We start from the raw sequence: 8,207 nt of genomic DNA on the forward strand, positions 1-8,207 counted from the left end.
CTTTATTTGTGCTGTATGGCCAAGTGGCCAGGATTTCTGTTTTGTTGTTTTGTTTACTTTTCACAGGTTCAATTTTAAGGACAGTGCCTTCTTTTTCTACTGTGCATGTTCTGTTCATCTCAGTATGGTCCTAGAAAATGGATGTGCCTACTAAGACAGGTATTTTTGCGCAGTTTATTGCTATGCGGGAAAGAAAGACCTTAACAAGTGTTATTGAAATCCTCAAAAAAAAAATTGGGGGTTACCACACATTTTTCGGAGATAATTACCACCAATTTAATTGATACAGGACCCTCGAATAAAAACTCCAGCGAGCATTTGCCGATTTGCTTCCATCAATCATGCGCTCCTTATATGGTGTAATAGGAATGCCGCTCTTATTTTCAAAAAATATGGCGGTCACTGTGTAGCCTGTTTGGTCGACATGATTGTTTCTTATTCTTCAAGTTAACGTTGGCGAGTGGTGTATTTGCTCGTGCAGGGGTTGACCATCGACTGATGGGAGCCACACTGACTGTCTTTCCTCTTGCGTAATGAACTGAGCCATCCCTGTATTTCATCTTCTAAACAATGTCATCAACTGCATGCTCATTTATTTATTTTACTTGCCTCCGTCCCGGCTGGGTAATCAAACGTGCAGGTAATTCTTTATTTTTTCCGAATTTTCTCCAGAAATGTCAACCCCACTTTCAGAAGTCTTGCTAAAGCAATGACGCTTAACCCCTGCGCAAGCAAATACACCACTCGCCAACGTAAACTTGAAGAATAAGAAGTAACCATGTCGAACAAACAGGCTACACCGTGGCCGCTATATTTCTGAAAACAAGAGCGGCATTCCTATAACACCATATAAGGAGCGCATGATTGACAGAAGCGAATCGCCAAATGCTCGCAGGAGTTTTTATTTGAGGGTTGCGTATCAATGAAATCGGTGGTAAGGGCGGTGCCTACTAATACATAAATATTTTTGCACAGTTTACGACTATGCAGGAAAAGCAGATTTTAACAAGGGGTTTTGGAGTCAAAAATTGTTGGTAACCACACATTTTTTAGAGATAATTAAGCAACGATAATTCTAAAGCAGTAAAATACAAAGGAATGTATGGTTTTTTTTTCCAAATTGAAGCTATATCTTCTCTCTTTGGATACCAAGAACACTTGCTAAGTTCTGCTTTCTCCACATAGTTTTAAACAGTGGAAAAATATCCCTGTTTAAGTAGGCACCACCCATAGCAAATCCGAGTATCTTGAGATACACAGAACGTGTGCACAGTGACAAAAGTAGTCACTGTCCTTAAGTTTCAAGTTGGAAAAAATCCCATACATTGCTATGAATTTTAAAGCCTTTTAGAAATATTGTTCATTATCTTTGAAAAATGCATGGTTATTCTCGATTTTCTTTTTGGCTTTGTACACTTGCTAAGATCTTTTCGGCGTGTATTCATAAACCACGTTAAAATACCTCCTTTTACAGAAGCATGTTTAAAGCGTTTATGACCAACAGACCATGTGGGAAAAGCACATGAGAAAGAGAAAACTGTGTTAGCAAGGGAAAGTTCTGTTTTTAGACAAATGTTAGAAGAGTTTAAAGAAGGCACACTTGTTTCTTTCCTATGATGTTTGCTCTGTGTTTTTTGAAATTTATTTTGTAAATAAATATTATCACGTAACATGTACAGTGTATATATTGTATTGAGGTACGTGCCAAATCTATGACTTTGGAACAAAGAAAACTAAGCGTTAAAAAGATCAAAACGACTCATTTTGTTTGTTTATTTTTAGAGTAGAAGTTGTAATCTCATTTTTAGAGACTCAACATTTCTGGCCAAAATATTGTTGTAAATAGTGGAAGGATACTTTGATAGCAATGTAAATGTGCGGCTTTATAGATATACAATAAATGTGACATTCTGGAGGTAGTGTTATTTTTATTGATATTGTTACTATGGGTGATGAGTTTACGCTAAAAATTTTTAATCAAATGATTTTTAATCCTTTCCTTGCGAAAGTAGAAACTCGTGTTGTCATGTTCAGACTTTTGAGTCTGTGGATGAAATCCTAAAGTACGACCAGTTAGAGAAAGATATCAAGTGCTACCTTCCTGTGGTGCTTTTGATCTGGTGTACAAGGTGGTTTTATTTCGGCATGCGTTATGCATGCAAATTTTGTGCGCCATGGTTTTTCAGCGGGTGTTTTGTTTTTTTTTTTTTTTTTGGGGGGGGGGGGGGGGAGGTGGGGGGCTATGGAAAATTTCCCCAAAAGTAGAACAGGGAATGATGGGGATTGGGGGAGGGGGCATAAAAAAAGGTCTGTTAAAAATGTGATGTTTTCATTTTCAGTTCAAACGTGACTTAATGGGAACGTTTTTTTGTCGTATAAAAAACAAATCAATGGCCGTTTTCTATGATCTATACCCTTATACACCAGAAAATGGTGAAGTAAATATTATGTTAAAACTCACTGCCAAGTTTCCATTAGGTGCACTTCTTACATCTGACATCATTGTTTTTGTCTGTACTCTTATGGACGATAGCTATAAGCCAATCAGCGCCCAGGAATTTTTACACTTATAAGAATATTGTAAAATGTCTCTTTCTGTCTGGATTAGATGTGGAGAAACGAGCAGAATTTTCTTTCATCAGTTCACTGCGATTTTGATTCAATAATTATTGCCAAAGATGTCAGTGTTGCCATTGCAATAGCATTCAAGTTTGATTAATTAATTGTTTGCAGGGATTTTACTTATTAATCTTTGTATTCTGCTTCTTATCATTCTTATTTTAAGAGCCTTTCTTAAGGCCTCTTTTTAACTTGGGACGGTTTCATTTCCTTCAGTAAACTTTTGTACATAAGGAAGCATTGAAGTGATTAAAGTGGCAGGCTGATTAAAGGTAGATTGTCTGCAAGGTTGCTTGTCATTTGCAAGGCTTCTGTGGATAGAATGTGCTCCTCTTGGTGGCAGGATTATGCTGCCCTGAGATGTCACTCGAGAGAGAATCTTCTTTTGAGGGTTTCAGCCAGAAAGACCTAGACATGTGCAACAGTTACATTGTAGCGAAGAAAAAGAAGTTAAAAAAACAAGCATCAGATATGAACTTTAGACATATTGTCTCTTCAGTGTTTCAAGCACCTATTATCCATCCATAACAAAAAAGTGACAACTACAATTAAATTAGGAACAGTAACAAAACAGCTGGAAAATGACTTGTGGCGGGGAAGCCCGGGGCTTATAAGATTGAGATTTTTCCCTTTAACATATTGAATAATGAAGAAAGAAAGCCAAAAAAAAAAAAAAAAAAAAAAACATTTAAATAAAACAATAAAATAGAGTTATTGCCTTTTGAAAAGCACCTCATTTCTATCGTACACATAACCACAGAATCAGCACATCTTTAATTTGTGTATAACATTGACTAGCTTTTAACTACCCTGTTAAGCAGCATCCCTGCATATTACTGTAATGATTCGATTTAGCGCCTTTGTTCCAATATTAGCTCTCCCTCTCTAATAAGCACCCCTCCTGGTTTTTGTTAATAAGCGACCCCTATTGCATAAGCACCCTCATTCCAATCAATGCCCCTATTCTGTTTCAGTGATAGAAAACATTCACGGCTTCAAGCAAAAGTAGCCTTGTCAAATAGGATTAGAATGGCTCAAGGTAGTACAAATCAAGCCATAAGCAAATCACGTGACAATGATCCCTTTGACGGAATAACCCAATCGGACGTAGAAGATGCTGCATCCAAAAGATTTGTTATTGATGGAAACGACACTGAAGCTATCTACATTGAATACACTAATGATTTTCAAAATTCCCCACCATTAAGTGAATATTCACTGTATATTTGTTACTTTTACAGTATCCGTTATTGTTCCTTTTTAAATAAATATCAACTTTGGTTTCGCATATTTACTGTTTCTCGAAAAAGAAATAGGTACCCTGTCCCTTATAAGCCCCCTCCCTTGAGGTACCACAAGTAAATAAGTGCCCCCAGGCGCTAAATTGAATCATTACGGTAAGTTATTTATGGAGTAAATCCACCCCCCAACCCCTACCCCCAGGTATATCAGTGTGGGCTTGTCTAGTTAACCTTCAGCCTGATTCTCAGGCTGTCATGATTGCTCGCGGTCACATGCTCTCTGAGGAAGGGAGAGGGTGTGATCAACCAGGACCGTCTGAGAATCAGGCTAGTAAACCCTGAGCCCTGGCACAAAAGTCCATTTCATTGCCAAACAGCAACAAAAAAAAAGGGGGGGGGCCCTGCCAAAAAAGCCCACTACAAAATATCTATTCCAAAATGCCCCCCAGGCACTAATATGACTCAATTCAAATCCAAAAACGGTCTTGGTGTTTTTAACGGCAAAAACATATTTGGTATCATGGTGTCATCCTTAGTTTTTGGCAGTGTGTTGTTGCCTTGAAGGAAAAATGGAAAAAAAAACTCTAAAGGCAGCGTATGAAAAGTCTATAAGCCTGCAAAAACACTACAAAGACTTGTGAAATCGCATGCTAGAAATCCAAACAAGAAAAGGCAGATACCACCAGCGGTAAACAAGATTTGAATCAAAGATCTACAGCTAACCTACATGGAATTTCAAAGGGGTGGAATGGAAGGTTAAAATCTAATAACCTTGAGGAGGGAGGCTAGGGGAATGGATATTTCTGGAACAATCCCTAGTTGGTATCAGTAAAGACTGGAAGACAAGGAGTAGAGGACAGGAAGGTTTGAAGAGCTCAGCACTGTTCACATTATTATTATTATTATTGTTTTTTACTCTTGTTTTCCAACCTTTTCTTGCCATCTTATCTTCTTTGCATGCTTGTATTTACAAAATATCACAATGTAACTTTATCCCACATCATACTTCTATATTTACATTATATTTAAATGGACCCTGCTTCCAAATTTCCACCCTGCCTTTGCACCCTACCATCACCTCCACCCCTGTGAGTGTTATAATATTATAATGTCATTTACTGAAATTTCTTTTACTTGTTGCACTGAGAAACTGAGAGAACCCTGTTCTTTGAGTTGCATCAAGGCATTTTTATCTGATCAATCAAAATGGCAACTAAAAATACTATGGTTGGTTTAATTAAACATATTTTTAAAATTTGTGCTTATTTTGATGGATACGATGTTTTTAGATAAAATAGATCAAGAAAGATCTTTGAATAACTGAGGTCTTACCCATTTATTTTGGTTTTAAATAAAGGTGTCAATCAATCAATCAATCAATCAATCATAGCTGCAATAAAAAATAATTGCAATAATTTCCCCCTAGTTACTGAAAAATTGTCAAAATGCTTATGACAATACAGCTACTCAATTGTCTGTGAACAGTAACTTTTGCATAAACTTGGTCCAAAATAGTCACCCTTAAGGATTTTAGCCACATAGCTAGAGCTATATCAACTGAATTGAGATTTGACTATAATGGTAACTTTGAGGGTACAAGAATAACATGGAACAGTCTCCAAGAACATCCTGGACCAAGGGCTTCCAGGATTTGACCAGTAGAGTGTTGAGGTATCTAGTGGGTATCAAACATTCCTGTTTAAATTTTTCATTGAGAGTCTGTATTACTCTCTGACTGATGAATGTGAATTGAATGTTGACTGTTGACCTAACTTGTTTGCTCATAAGTATTGTTGTTGGTGAGCTTGCACATCATTGGCCAAGTCACTTATATAGGTAGCATTAAGTCACTATCCAAATAAATTTGTTGCTAAGGTGGCCTTGTAGCAAGTTTAGCTGGCATGGAAAAGAGGAGGGGAGACTTCAGTTGAAAAAGTGACAGAGCTAGCCACAGAAGGAGGCTCTCTGAGACAATTCTGGTGAGCATTTGCATGAAAATTAAGAAAGAGTGGAGCGGTATCTGAGTTCACAGAGATGACTGTGCTCATGGTCACCTAGATGGACATTAAGGACACTTAAGTATAAAATTAATATGATTACCTGGTGTGAATACCGCCAAATTTGAAGACCTCAAAATGTACCATTTGGCTAATACTAGACCCCTTGGAAACATTTTTTCCTCCACCTTTAAAAATTATAAAGTAAAAATGATAAAAGAGATTGCGAGACAGTCATGTGCGCACCTGAGTTTCTTTAACTTATTATTCATCTATAATGTATAATCATAAACTTAAGACAGAGTGGCAGATGATACATTTGTGTTCACTGGCCAGTCACAAACAGGAACATGATCTCTTATTTTACTAGCAGTTATGAAATGAAAAGTATATGATGGTTTTATACTACGTTAATTTATTACTGCAAAAATGAAATTCTGAAAATCTAAATTATTCACTTAAAATGAACAAAAATCTAGCATACCTTTTTTGTTGTCAACCCTTAACCCTTTCCCTACCAATTTTTTGGCCCATTTTTCCAAAACGTAAAGAAAAACCCAGCTTGCTAATGTAATATGCCATTTAAAAGGTCTTGATGAGAGTAATTCATTTCTGAAATCAAGATAACTGAAGGAAGTCAGTTCTTTGATAGAAATGGTTTTAAAACGAAAAAATTCAAAACTACAAAATTTCACTGATCGACTCATGTGACAGGTATACCTCAAAACTGGAGCTTATTTTGCAGCTTTGAATGCATAGAACACTCTGGGATATGTCCGAGTCTGTAAATGCATAATTTAAATGAAAATATTCCACAAATCATAGGGGTGGTAAATCACATCATAGATACCAGAGGGTAGCATTTTTTCCTTTGAAATGCAAAGATCTTGCCAAGCCCAATTTGCCGACAAAATTTCACTGTAATTGAGCAAACGCTGACCAAGTTATGAGTTCAGGACCCACTATAGTGGGTCTCGGTATGGAAAGGGTTAAAACGTGTTTGCCAAAATCTTTGTGTCTGAAAAAAAAAAAAGAACATTTTTAACTCCAAAGAGTCGCCACATTGCTAATTTGAAAATTATCCAAAAAAGACCCTTGCAGCAACTCCTCCCCCACCACTAATACCGTGAACCTAAATACCCACCCCCCCCCCCTCCCAAAAAAAAAAAATGTATGGGTTTTTAAACTTTCTAGCACCATTTATACAAAGGACAGATAACTTATCCAGTGGATGAATTCATAAGGTAGCAGATAAAACAAATCACTTGCCTGGGGAACCTTTTATCTATTGGATAAACAATTATCCAGTAGATAAAGTTATCAGCTCTTTGAAAAACCAGGGCATGCTGGTTTGGAACCACTTTGGATACAAAATGACCATGATTATTTGAGTTATCTTTTAGCCAGAAAATTTGAAAAATGATAACTTGTGAGAAATTATTGGCAGGAGGTGAAAATAATTCATGGCATACCCACAACGCAAGAATTTGGAACATTTTAGGGGCCACCTTAAGGATAACACCTCCTTCTACTACTGTAAAATATTCTGCACGAAATAGTGCCTCTTAAGATATTAATAAACATACTTTTGTGAGGTTTCTGACTATACAGGAAAAGCAGATCATAGCAAGGACTATTGGATTCCAAAGACCATGCATTTTTCAAAGATAATAAGTTTCAATTTGGGAAAAATGCCATACATCATACATCTCTGAAATATGCAGGGTTAACGCCAATTTTCGTTTTGGATTCTAACACAGCCCTCTCCAAAGATCTGCTATACCTGAAACTCTCCTTTGTCAGGAGCTTGTATATTAAAGTGTAATTTTTTACCTCACTTCCTCACTGGTCGTCCGAATTTTGCTTTCCTCGTGTTCCCTATTTTTGTTAGCTGTTCTCCAATAGTTTTCCGCATGTCAGTAAAATCGGGAATTTGAACGTAACGAATTTGCTTGCCCTGCATGTATAAACATCGTTGGAAAGTCCATAACTTCTTGTCCATTTTGTTTTGAAAACTTCACGTCAGACATGGAAATATTCATAAAGCCATCCACATTATCAATCAGCCCCTCAGCTGAGTATTCGTTTCGTAGTTCTACAATGGTCCTATGACCTTGTACAGCTTGTAAAAGACAAACTGACGTTCTTTCAGAGGTCGCTCGCTCTCGACCGCTCGCCATATTGAAGTTTTGTAAAACTAATTTGGTCCCCAGTCTTTCCCGCTTGTCGAAATTTTGGCGGGAAAGGAGTTTTCTTCCCCCTCCCCTCCCCACTGCTTTGTTAGGGGACCTGGATGTCCTTTATACTTGCAAGAAAAATCTCAAAAGAAAACATAGTGCCATATGATTTT

The sequence above is a fragment of the Pavona decussata genome, unplaced genomic scaffold, assembly GCF_977016875.1.
Source record: "Pavona decussata unplaced genomic scaffold, jaPavDecu1.1 SCAFFOLD_143, whole genome shotgun sequence".
Classification (NCBI taxonomy): Eukaryota; Metazoa; Cnidaria; class Anthozoa; order Scleractinia; family Agariciidae; genus Pavona; species Pavona decussata.